This window comes from Lissotriton helveticus, chromosome 10, assembly GCF_964261635.1.
Source record: "Lissotriton helveticus chromosome 10, aLisHel1.1, whole genome shotgun sequence".
Taxonomy (NCBI): Eukaryota; Metazoa; Chordata; class Amphibia; order Caudata; family Salamandridae; genus Lissotriton; species Lissotriton helveticus.
In genome coordinates this window covers 889,802,988-889,816,846 of record NC_136071.1, presented here as the reverse complement: position 1 = coordinate 889,816,846, position 13,859 = coordinate 889,802,988, and the positions used below count along the sequence as shown (strand labels likewise).

Here is a 13,859-nt window from a genome sequence, read left to right as displayed (position 1 = left end):
TCCCTCTGCATCGTCCTTTGAAATAGCCCCTTACCCTGCCCCACCGCTGTTACCTGCACGGACCGCGGCTGGTTGGAGGGCTGGTAGAATCCAACTATGGGACCAGTGCTTGAAATGGGCTGGGACTGAGAACCTACACTACTGCAATTTGAAAGAGAAAATACCAGCACTTCCATGAAACAAACAAGTACTCTGGAATAATAAGTACTTACACTTCTATATTACCATTTCAAGCAGTATATGCGGCTGAGTGCCATGGCACATTTAATCTGAGCTGGACAGATACCATATTGTGCAACAAATTGCTGTCTTAGAGGCAATGGTCTGGGAAAGTTCTCATTACGCACCGGATATCTATAGAAGCCTTTCCAAAGCAGCTTTGTGATACTTATTCAGCCAAGTCCAAGTTAGTACTGGTCAAAATGCAAAGAATCTTTAAGCTTAAAATATTGATGCCCTTCTAAAGGTAAATCATGGAAATTGTGCACAGGCAAGCCCGGATAGGCTGAGCTACAGATGATGAAACTCTGTTTTGAATTTTTTTTAGAACCCACTACCAGGAAAACATGAGCAAAGCTGGGCATGCAAATGGAGAAATGTAAACGAGGGGGCAATCTGCCAGGGGGAAGGAAGCCATGCTCTGTGCATTGCAGTGCTTTGGAATGCATTGGCCATAGAATGTCATTACATGATATGTGGCTCCAGGCTGCAAATAAAAGATGTTCACTCATTTATTAATAGATGTACTGATCCACTCTTTAGACATAATCTGCTGAAAAGGAGCCCACAAAGTCCCTGGGAAGGATTAACTGAGAGCGGTGTTACAGGATAATCAGAAACAGGAAATATATTTTGAAATATAAAACAATTACATAAAGACACATCTCAGTCATTTGAGGGGTTCTGCTCGAACAGCAACAAAACCCAAGCATACAAATGTGGATTGCTTTTTGTAAAAAATAAAATAAAAAAATAATAATAATAACTAGAAAACAAACATGAGCCACCTCAGAAGTGAATGCGGTGGAATCTATAAAGTGATGGTAAGCATTAAAATTGAAAGTAAGATTGTCAGAAAGATTGGCTTTGTATTTCTCGCTCAAAATATGGGATTTCATTACAGACAAATTACAAAGTGAAAGATTGGCTTTGTATTTCTCGCTCAAAATATGGGATTTCATTACAGACAAATTACATAATGACTACTAAACCCGTATCCAGAAATGCAGGCACTGGCTAACGGTGAACACTTTCTACCTGTGAGTATTTAGACTGTTAGGAACTACTATAACCAGAATGCATTTAGGAGAGCTGGTGCTGATATGCCAGCACTCTTCTCCCTTCCTCTGTAAACATAAGATGCTCACTAAATCCCTTGTGTGCATATGAACAAAGCCTGAGGTTTGGGATGTCCCACATGTACTGGTCTTGGGCTCCCACAGTTCTGCTTTCTGTTACTTGCAGTTTGAAGTTTCTTTTATAAATTCAGGAATTCAAGTACCTGAATGTAAAATCATGAAGTTAGAAAGCCAGATCCTGCTGCACATATTCACTTGTGTTGCAGACTTTCAGAGGTCCAGTTGCCTTCATACCTGCACTTTTTACGTGTGCAGGAGTTATTAGAAGCCTTTGGCTCAATAGCTGTTAAATGAAAACTAAAAAACTGTGAAAGCAGCTTACCCTATTAAAGTGTACTAAGGTCCACTTACATTTGGACCCTGCTGGACAACACAAAGTGCATAACCTCTTCTGAGGTACAGTCATTTTATGAACTTTAAGGCAAACCTTTCACAACACTTTCACGTTTTAGCCACATTTTTTTATCCGGCTTTAAACACCAGTATTTAGTTTACAATTTCAGTGGGAGAATATGACACAAAATCACCTTAATGTTCCCTCATCCTCGCCCTCTTAGCTTTCAGATGGACTGTGATATGCCTTTTAGGCCCCTCTTAGCTTTCAGATGGACTGTGATATGTTTTTTAGGCCGAGCCTGGGCAGCTCATGCGCTGCTCTGCGGCATGCTGTATTGGAGTATGGAATAGAATCCCCGCCTACTCGCCGCTAATATTTGTCATTGGCTTATGTCCAGCTGTGGTCTGTGCAGGTGACAGCGGTGGGAATTTCGAGGGACGATGCAGAGGGAAAATTAAATAAATCATTAATATTCCCTCTGCATCATCCCTTGAAATCCCCCCCAACACGGCCCCACCGCTGTTACCTGCACGGACCCCAGCTGCTTGTGTCATTGTCCTTGTACATGCTGGCTTCTGATTAGTTAATAGGCTTGTTAGTACCACCTTGTCTTCATTTCTAATCTCCCAAGAGGACTGGCCCTTTTACTTCGGTTGTTACACGGTATGTCTTTTTTAGTCTGTAAGAACTATTTGCTTTAATTAATTTCTCCTACTGCAGGCACAATATGCTTTCCTGCAACATTCCGCGCTTTCACTTTCCGAGTAGCCCGGGACAATGGCGGCCGCTTCTTTGAATAGGTCTTGCATTTACAAGAGTTTGAGCTATTGGCATTGTAACTGACAATGCCTTTTATTTATGTGTTAATTAGCGAAACAGATAAATAAAATGCATTGTCATTTACAAATGCCAATAGCTTAAACTCTCGCAAATGCGAGACCTATTGCATTGCAAATGCTTGTTTTTTTTAACTTCCTAATTGTTATTTTAATATTTTGTACTTGGAATTGATTTTTTATTAACATTCTTTGATATACAGTTTTATTTGCAATGAGTTCCCTTCTGTTGGAAACTTTAGCGAATGTTTAATGTCAAATGACTTTTTTATTTTGCTTGTACTAATTTTAAAAAAAAGAAGAAATCCTGCATTTTACAATTAACATGCATCAGATCTTAAAATTTCCAAGCTGTAAAGTCATCCACAATCACATAAGATTTGAATAAAAATATTGAAATATTGAATAGGTGCCAAGACAAGAAAAGAACCTGCCAGGGAACATGTAGTTAATAATATTTGTATTATTATGAGAATCGAATATCACCTTTGTTAAGTCAAAAAAACTCAGAGGCAGGAGTAAAAGGATGACTTTCTAACAGGAGCCAAATACTTGCTGTGGCACCTCATATGGCAACCTTATGGATAGCCAAATTTTCCACCACCACCTTTTTTTAAATCATCTTTGATTCCTACAAGGAGCCAAAATTCAGGCAATGAACAAATGAAATTTAAGGTCAATAGGCATATCTGTAATCTGGAGGGAAATTACACTGCTTATTATCGATTAATGAGGATTCATCTCAACCAGTCTTATCCCTCTTCCTTTGTAATCAAATTGTAAAATCCCAAAGTCATAAGATTTATGTTTACTTTGGAGTCCAGAGAGTAATGTCACCATAACTTACTTAAATCACACACTTTCCTTCATGATGCCGAGAGCTGCCATGGGTGGCCTCTGATTCAGTGAGTACATAGTAGGAGAACACCACAGTGCAGGGAAAGGAAACCTCTGTCTGGAACACTGAGACTAAAATGTTCAAGGCATGAAGAGCCATCTCTCGTCCCATATCCTGTAGAGGTCATGGTGTTCTGGTTGGCTTCCACCTGTCATCTTCTCTCTAAACCCAATGCATGTCTTGTGTAGAGACTGATTTTATAACCTTGATCCCTGGCACTTAATATGTGTCAACTAATTTAAAATGTAATTTCTCTGGTACTGTTTTGCAGGATTTAAATGATACCATGTAACGTGTCGAATACAACCTGCTACTAACTTCTACAATTATTGTCTAAGTTAAAAGTGCTCTTGAGACTCCTTAACCATCCCTTTAGTTGTCAAACTCTTCCACCAACTTTTATGGCTATTGTTTGCCCAGAGTGTGAATGTTTCAAATTCTGCCCCTTTTGTATCACTATTTGTTGTCCTACTCACAATTTAAGTGTGATTTAGGTTTGTTTCGAGTTGTTGAGAATCATAGCCTTTAGCACAGGCTTCCTGAGTCCCAGAATGAGATTCCAGGGTATGGTACCTAAGGATGTAATTTCTTCCAACATGTTAATTTCGGGCACCCCCAATATACCCCCAATATACATGCATGATTTCTACAACCATATCTTCTCCACAATCTCCAAGGAGCTGTTGTGAAACATCATATTTAGTTTTTATCATGTATTAGTACCATTCACACATAACCATCTTGTTCCTGGAGATGACCTCTATGTCATTATATAAAATTCCACAGGCATCATCCCTGATCAAAACTGTCTAAGTATTCTCCAAGGATCTGGCAAATATATGTATTTCTCCCATGGAGGCCTTTTTTAAAGTGTTTGCATGGTGTGTCTATGTATTGCTGGACTCTAGCCATAACATGATGTCTGAAATATGTATGTGACATGGCCCTTCTCCCAATCGCTCACCTCTTTTTGTAAGTCAAATTATTCCTTTCTTTGTTTAAATAAGATATTGTTCTGTTAACTAATGTTTCTTTCTGAAAACAAGTTTGAAGTTTTGAAGATGTTGCCATTTCACAACTGATCATAAAGTCTCCTTTCTCAACGGAGCTAAACATTTTTAGAACTTGAGGGGTGTGGAGAAGGAAATTTAGTCTTAACAGGGATGCCGTCCCAGATATCCAACATTTTTGTAGTTGGACTATTCATGTATATGTTCGGTGTTCTTTTGCTTTTTCTGATCCAAGTTATGTCCCACAATGCCCTCCTGATAAATGCTTGTCCCACATGAGCTGAGATACTTTTTCTGTATAGTCAATCTACTACACCTTTTCCGGCTGAAGTTTATCTGTGACAAATCTCACTTCCCGTCACTCTTGCAAAGTGTTTGCAGGTAGATTTATATAAAGTATTGGCCTTTGAACATCGCATTGCAGTATGTGGGTACTTCTGTCAAATACATTCTCTGCTTTAATAGCGATAATATCAAGTCACATTCTCTCCCGCTCTATTTTTCCCTGTTACTTAATATCTGGAAATATCTGAATAATGGTGGACTCTATGTATCCTGTACACTTTTATCACCAGTACCTCTACCAGTAAGTCCTGGATTGTCTTTTCACTTGCCTCCTTCAGCCAGACCTAAATTTTGACAAGTTCCCATTTCGAATGATTTAACAGTATTTTCAATGTACTGGCTTCTGAGTATCCTTCCTGCCTAAGTTCCTTTCTTCAATGTTAAAGATCATAGATCTTTCTCAATTCTTTGATTTCTTTTTTGTTTTCTTTTGCAAGGGTTCTGTCCTATATTGATTTCGAACTTTACCAGCATGAATAGTGCAGATTGTTTAGGCCATGCTTGAGATCTACTATCATTTATACCCTCAGTTAAACCTTTGTTCGTCAAAAACATTTCTTTAGGATCTCCTGCACAAATAAACTCTATGGACCTGTGCCTGTTGCCATGGCTGTGTGGTTCTCACTGCTGCAGAGGCCTTATGGGATTCTAGCTATGAGGTATGCAATGTCTCTGCAGCGTCTATGCTTCTGAAGAAAACAAGGAATCTCCTATTATTTTGGCTACTTTGGTAGCATGTTGTGAATGCAAATGGAGCCCAATCCTCGTCTTCATTTTGCCCCCTCTCCTCCATGAAACTGCCATTTTACTGACCTAGACCAAAGTACAAATCACCTAACGACACAGCAGTATCCAATTCTCTGCTTCATCAGTTTCTTCTATGAGGGTGTTATGCTATTTCAATTTTTATGGTGCTCATATCACCAGGGCCGGTATCCTGGTATCTGTGGAGAAGGTAAACTGGTTTGTCTGGGGCCCTATCAAAAAGATTGTTTTTAAATTTGTTCCCCAACTCAAGGATGGAGGTGGCAGCTGTTATGTGATAGAGCAGTTGGTTCCAGGCTTTGGGGCGAGGTAGGAGAATGCTCGACCTCGGTTCTAGCCTGGTGTATGTATGGGATGTGGGCGAGGACCATGCTGGCTGGATGGAAGTGTTTTGCTGGGGTGTGGAAGAGTTTACGGTTATTGAGGTAAGCTGGGCCCTCAGTTGTGTAGTGCTTGTGGAATTTGAAAAGGTTGCTTTTGTGGATTGGGAGCCAGAGGAGATCTATGTGGTGTTTGGATATGTGCACGTGGTATGAGAGTTTGAGTGCAAGTCATTGCAGCTACGTTCTGTACAACTTTGAGCTTTTTGGTGAATTGGGCAATGATTCCAATATAGAGGGTGTTCCTGTGGTTGAGCCTACTGGTGACAAGGGCTTGCCTGATGGCTCTCCGCTTGTCCTGAAGGAGACACCTGAATATTTTTCTGAGTCATTTGAGGCTGTGAAAGCGACTGTCTTGACTTGATTCACCATGGAGTAGTTACATTGTGGTGATAGCTGGCCATCAGGGCAGAGCAGTTTCCTTGGTGTTTCTATCATTGGAATGGAGAAATTCGAGGGTGAAGAGGTCTGGTTGGGGGGAGAAGTTATTGATGGTCTTGATTTTGTTTATGAAACAGTGTAAGAGTTGTGTGCAATCTTCTTGGGATGAGGGATGGTCGTAGCACAGGATGATGGGACATGAATTACTTTGTGATGCTGAAGATTTCTTTACAGATTTTGAAGCTGTTTTGGATCTTTTTGGATGAAGGCTATGTACTTGGTGGTTTTGAGGCGTGGGTGGTTTATACTGAGGGCTGCATCTTGGAGTCTGTTGGTTTTGTTGGTGTAGTGGCTCCACAGTCTGTCTAGCTGCTTGCAGTGATGGGAGTCCCTCAAAGCTGTGATTTATGTGATAATATTCATCAATAAAAACAGAAGCCAAAACAAAAGTGAAGCCTCAGCACTCCATATTAGAATGTGTTTCAAACTTGTGTCCGCTATTTTGATCTGATATTTTCAATTTTGGGGTGCTACCTTTGGTATCCTCTTGTCAAGTGAATGGACTGCACACTCATCAATAGGGTAATGTGTTCCCTGTGTGCACTACTTTCCTCTTACCATTTGGTCCACTCTTTTAACCATTTCTTATGAGAGATTTCAGTCAATGAACTCAATGGTCATCACTGTATTTTATTTTTTGTATTCTATATCATGCTATGTTCTATTAACATCTTGAAGCAGTCTTAGATACCAGTTGTGATTTGTGCATTACAAATAACAAAAGACATCCAATGAAATTATTACTAGACGAATTACCTCTTTTTTACATTTGACTGTTATGAAACTGATAATATGTTTGTACCCTACGAACCTCAAAGCCTCTCCACCAGCATTTCACAGATTAGAGTCCATGGGCTAGTATATGTTTTAGATGTATGTTTAGCAGTCATATGGGCTCCAATTTACCTAGTCCTTACGATCCCTAATTCAAAGCTGGTCAGTTAACATGATAACCAAGGTCAAAACCAAAACTGCAATCATAAAAGAAGCTTAATTTAACAAGCATTGGCAATGCCAGTAGGTCTCACTGTTACATAGAAGCGAGACCGATTGGTATTGCCAAATGCTTGTTTATATTTGTCAAGATTAAATTCATATTTGCACATTTCTGCTACCGTTTTTCTATTGACCACCGCATTCAGAGCAAGAATGACAAATCTACGACTAGTGAAACCAGAAAGCTCCTGTTGTTGGGTCAGAAACAGAAATCGAGGACATCAACTAACAGGAGCAATTCAACTGAGACTGACATGAAAGCCATCCTAGCTTGAGCAAGAGGTGGCTCTGTGGAGTATGGTATGCACTGTTGCCTCTCGAAAGACAGCTGAAGCCGTCTATAGTGAAACTGCATAAAAGCTCATGCCCCTCTCTGAAAAGCAAGGCAGGCGTCCCTCTCTTCTAAAATGTGTAACCAGCAACAACAGCTCAGATTCGCTGGACTTTCCTGCCATGATACAGTGAGGGGGGTTTACCTATGCCTCTTATGAGAACGATTTTGTGCACATTAATGAACCATGCAGAGAAAACCACATTAATTAGTGAACTCTGACAACAATGTCATTTGCATTTAAGTCTTTATGCATTTGGATATTTAAGAAAAAACAAAGAAGGATACATAGTCAACTAAACATTGAGCAAACATCAATTTTGTCGGGGAAAAGCTTAACGAAATATTGTGTTACACAAATTAAACTCAAAAAAATTCAAAAAAATTGATACAAACAAATTTACAAATGGTGAAACGCTATTTACAAACTTACAAGTGTACCAGTATCATACAGTCATGTGAATTGGTGCTAGAGGACAATGCGACTTATACTTTCAATCACACTTCCTGTCGCTATCTAGTTCTCACAAACCAATTTTCAAAAGCGCAGAAATGCGCATCCAATTTTTAATTAAGACAAAAAAACGGTGACTTATTGTCACAAATGACTTTATGCCGACGCGTTTCGAAATCCAATGTAAGAATCATCGGATTCTCATCAGGGCGTGGGATTTGTATCCGCTGATACTGTTTAGGGAAAAGAGAGGAGAGTCGGGTTTAGAAGGCTGCTCCTTACATAAATATTAAAAAAGCTTGTAACCCAATGAATGCACCGAAAGGTGCAACATACCTCATGCGACCAGTGGTAGTTGGTCACTAGTAATTATTTCCAAAATCAGTTTTGATCATCAAACAATGCGGTCGTCAACCTGCAAGGGAGTGACATAGCTATAATCAGAAAATGCTGTATGGCTGTCAGATGGTACAACTGGTTGGACACAGGGGCGGTGTGTGTGACACCAAAGATTACCTTCGAATCCGGAGTGTTCAGGACTCGAGGAGTGAGTGGTTCATTGTGAATATTCTGTCCCTCGAATTATACTGTAAACCAAAAATGGATGTTTGGATTTAGAAATAACAGGTCGCGTTTTTGTTAAAGAAAGAAAATATCACAAGCCCAAAGTGTTTGGGAGAGAAGCTTACTTTGTGCGCGATTCGCTGGTGCTGAATTCCTAACAGACTGCATACTTTTCACCTTCCTGGCGTTTTGACTTGCTTCAGGGAGGGCAAGGGTGGCTCTATTTCGGCTTTAACCTAAATCAGAAACCGACTAAGTATTAATATTGAGCCCAGCGTGTGGAGCCAAGCATGTCAGTGCGCCCAAGAGGGGGGAGCAAGACTCACCGTGAGTGCTTGATTTGCCGCGGTGTATTCCAAACAGGAGGGCAGTGAAGGCGGAACGCTACCGCGCTAGCAATGGAGAATGGCCACCCAGTGGTCACATGCTGTGACCAGCGAATCAGGTGGATGGGTTACTGTGACTCATGCCGCTAAGGATTGTGGGACATGTAGTTCTCTTAGGAGAGGGACGATCTTGATTAAAGAAACCAATCATATTCTTGTTACCTCACTTAGTACGTTTAACCCATTATTGACACTGTTGAACTTCATGATGAGGTACGCCTCTTTGCGTAATAGTGCAGCCTCAATGTCCTGCGAACAATGTTTGGGGTCCACCCATGTCAGTACTGTCCATCTGAAATCATTTTCACCATGGTTTTTATTCATGAAATGTTCCACCATGGGTGCAGATGTCACCTTTTTCTTCAGCCTCGAACGGTGTTGTGTGATACGTACATTAACTGCTTGACTTGTTTTACCTATGTACACTTTATTGCAGGGGCAAACGACAGCATAGATGACATTCTTAGTCCTGCAATTCGTGAACATTTCATGTTTCCATCTGACCCCATCGTGGTCGAATGTGTTACCTTCCAGAGTAGTCGAACACGATACACAGTTGCCACATTTGTGGTGCCCGCTTATTGGTTTAAGGTTCCACTGTGATATCAAGTCACTTTTTTGTTTCGGAATGTAACTGTCTGCCCTGATCAGATGTTGCCCAATGCTCTTATTTTTGCGCATGGCGAAAATGGGTTTCTTTAGGGGATGTTCCAAATCCTCCAACAAATGCCAATTTTTGAGAATTATACGTTTAAACTGATTCGTGTGTGGACCGAAAGTCGTGACACACACCAACTCATTTGTTTCATTTTTGTCTTTTTTTTTAAGCAGATTCTCCCGAGGAGTGAATCTGGCGCGTTTTTTCGAATGATTGAGGAGTTTTTTGGGGTAACCCCTTTTGGCCATCTCTGCGCAAAAATTTGTTGCATGTTGTTCAAAATCTGCAATGTCAGTGCAATTCCTCCTTATTCTGAGCAACTGCCCAAAAGGGAGGTTTTCTTTCAAAAATCGTGGATGCGAGCTTTTGAAACGAAGGATGGTGTTCCTGTCTGTGGTTTTTTTATGTAAGGTGGTTGTAAGGATGTCATCGCGGACGCCTACTGTGATGTCCAAAAAAGTCATTGTGCTTTTACTTGATTCAATGGAGAAACTGATGTCTCTGTGCCGAGAATTTAGCCAATTGTAGAACTGGTCGAGTTCCGTCTGGTCTCCTTGCCATAGGAGCCAGACGTCGTCAATGTATCTAAGCCATTGACTTATATGGCCACCAAATGGATTGTTGTTGTATATGAACCGCTGTTCGTATTGGGCCATATAAAGTACCGCCATCTCAGGTGCATATGGGCAGCCCATGGCGATGCCCTTAATTTGGACAAAGAACGCATTTTCAAATGTGAAATAATTACTGCGTAGTGTGATTTCAGCAAGTGATAGGATGAAAGAAGTGGGAAAACCCGGTCAAAGCAATACAAGAAAAAATTGTAAGTATCACAAAGGCAGGTTTAGAGGAAGGGTTCTTAGGACCCAAAGAATTCGAGTTTCTAAACAAAAAATCACCTAGGACGCCAGTCCTTTACTTCTTACCCAAAATTCACAAGAATGAGCGCACACCACCTGGCCGACCAATTGTATCGGGGTGCGATTCTGCACTAGAACCGGTCTCCAAGTACATAGACTTTTTTCTAAAACCCTTTTTACCACAGGTGAAATCGTATCTCAGGGACACCACTGATTTCATCAACAGAATGGAGGGACAATCATTCAATAAAGACACTCATTTGATGGTGACCCTTGATGTCAATTCTCTCTATACCCAGATACCTCAAGACGAGGCACTGGAGGTTCTAGAGATATATCTTGACCAACGCGAGAGACCACATAGAGTCCCCACTTCTTTCATCCTATCACTTGCTGAAATCACACTACGCAGTAATTATTTCACATTTGAAAATGCGTTCTTTGTCCAAATTGTCCAAAAGTCAATGGCTTAGATACATTGACGACGTCTGGCTCCTATGGCAAGGAGACCAGACGGAACTCGACCAGTTCTACAATTGGCTAAATTCTCGGCACAGAGACATCAGTTTCTCCATTGAATCAGGTAAAAGCACAATGACTTTTTTGGACATCACAGTAGGCGTCCGCGATGACATCCTTACAACCACCTTACATAAAAAAACCACAGACAGGAACACCATCCTTCATTTCAAAAGCTCGCATCCACGATTTTTGAAAGAAAACCTCCCTTTTGGGCAGTTGCTCAGAATAAGGAGGAATTGCACTGACATTGCAGATTTTGAACAACATGCAACAAATTTTTGCGCAGAGATGGCCAAAAGGGGTTACCCCAAAAAACTCCTCAATCATTCGAAAAAACGCGCCAGATTCACTCCTCGGGAGAATCTGCTTAAAAAAAAAGACAAAAATGAAACAAATGAGTTGGTGTGTGTCACGACTTTCGGTCCACACACGAATCAGTTTAAACGTATAATTCTCAAAAATTGGCATTTGTTGGAGGATTTGGAACATCCCCTAAAGAAACCCATTTTCGCCATGCGCAAAAATAAGAGCATTGGGCAACATCTGATCAGGGCAGACAGTTACATTCCGAAACAAAAAAGTGACTTGATATCACAGTGGAACCTTAAACCAATAAGCGGGCACCACAAATGTGGCAACTGTGTATCGTGTTCGACTACTCTGGAAGGTAACACATTCGACCACGATGGGGTCAGATGGAAACATGAAATGTTCACGAATTGCAGGACTAAGAATGTCATCTATGCTGTCGTTTGCCCCTGCAATAAAGTGTACATAGGTAAAACAAGTCAAGCAGTTAATGTACGTATCACACAACACCGTTCGAGGCTGAAGAAAAAGGTGACATCTGCACCCATGGTGGAACATTTCATGAATAAAAACCATGGTGAAAATGATTTCAGATGGACAGTACTGACATGGGTGGACCCCAAACATTGTTCGCAGGACATTGAGGCTGCACTATTACGCAAAGAGGCGTACCTCATCATGAAGTTCAACAGTGTCAATAATGGGTTAAACGTACTAAGTGAGGTAACAAGAATATGATTGGTTTCTTTAATCAAGATCGTCCCTCTCCTAAGAGAACTACATGTCCCACAATCCTTAGCGGCATGAGTCACAGTAACCCATCCACCTGATTCGCTGGTCACAGCATGTGACCACTGGGTGGCCATTCTCCATTGCTAGCGCGGTAGCGTTCCGCCTTCACTGCCCTCCTGTTTGGAATACACCGCGGCAAATCAAGCACTCACGGTGAGTCTTGCTCCCCCCTCTTGGGCGCACTGACATGCTTGGCTCCACACGCTGGGCTCAATATTAATACTTAGTCGGTTTCTGATTTAGGTTAAAGCCGAAATACAGCCACCCTTGCCCTCCCTGAAGCAAGTCAAAACGCCAGGAAGGTGAAAAGTATGCAGTCTGTTAGGAATTCAGCACCAGCGAATCGCGCACAAAGTAAGCTTCTCTCCCAAACACTTTGGGCTTGTGATATTTTCTTTCTTTAACAAAAACGCGACCTGTTATTTCTAAATCCAAACATCCATTTTTGGTTTACAGTATAATTCGAGGGACAGAATATTCACAATGAACCACTCACTCCTCGAGTCCTGAACACTCCGGATTCGAAGGTAATCTTTGGTGTCACACACACCGCCCCTGTGTCCAACCAGTTGTACCATCTGACAGCCATACAGCATTTTCTGATTATAGCTATGTCACTCCCTTGCAGGTTGACGACCGCATTGTTTGATGATCAAAACTGATTTTGGAAATAATTACTAGTGACCAACTACCACTGGTCGCATGAGGTATGTTGCACCTTTCGGTGCATTCATTGGGTTACAAGCTTTTTTAATATTTATGTAAGGAGCAGCCTTCTAAACCCGACTCTCCTCTCTTTTCCCTAAACAGTATCAGCGGATACAAATCCCACGCCCTGATGAGAATCCGATGATTCTTACATTGGATTTCGAAACGCGTCGGCATAAAGTCATTTGTGACAATAAGTCACCGTTTTTTTGTCTTAATTAAAAATTGGATGCGCATTTCTGCGCTTTTGAAAATTGGTTTGTGAGAACTAGATAGCGACAGGAAGTGTGATTGAAAGTATAAGTCGCATTGTCCTCTAGCACCAATTCACATGACTGTATGATACTGGTACACTTGTAAGTTTGTAAATAGCGTTTCACCATTTGTAAATTTGTTTGTATCAATTTTTTTGAATTTTTTTGAGTTTAATTTGTGTAACACAATATTTCGTTAAGCTTTTCCCCGACAAAATTGATGTTTGCTCAATGTTTAGTTGACTATGTATCCTTCTTTGTTTTTTCTTAAATATCCAAATGCATAAAGACTTAAATGCAAATGACATTGTTGTCAGAGTTCACTAATTAATGTGGTTTTCTCTGCATGGTTCATTAATGTGCACAAAATCGTTCTCATAAGAGGCATAGGTAAACCCCCCTTTTCGTGGCATTTCAATAGGCCCTACCTACCCTCTTTCCCACAGGGCCACACCCCTCCTTTTCTTGTATGATACAGTGAGAGCACATAATCAATTAGTGTGGCTGACTGGGTGAGTGTTAAGAAAGAGGGAAACCAGGGACTGAGTTGTGAATACACATGAAGGCAATTGTTTGTTTTCTGATGGAAGTGTTTACTGACTCCTGCTTAGGGTTTTTCAATTTTTCGTGTAGAGTTTTCTGACGTCCAAATTTG

General features: G+C 40.9%; 1 protein-coding gene across 5 annotated transcripts in view; it reads left to right on the top strand.

The window, feature by feature from the left end:
• Window positions 1-13,859, top strand: part of ULK4 (unc-51 like kinase 4) — a 2,246,396-nt gene that overhangs the window by 216,126 nt on the left and 2,016,411 nt on the right. The window lies entirely within an intron of this gene.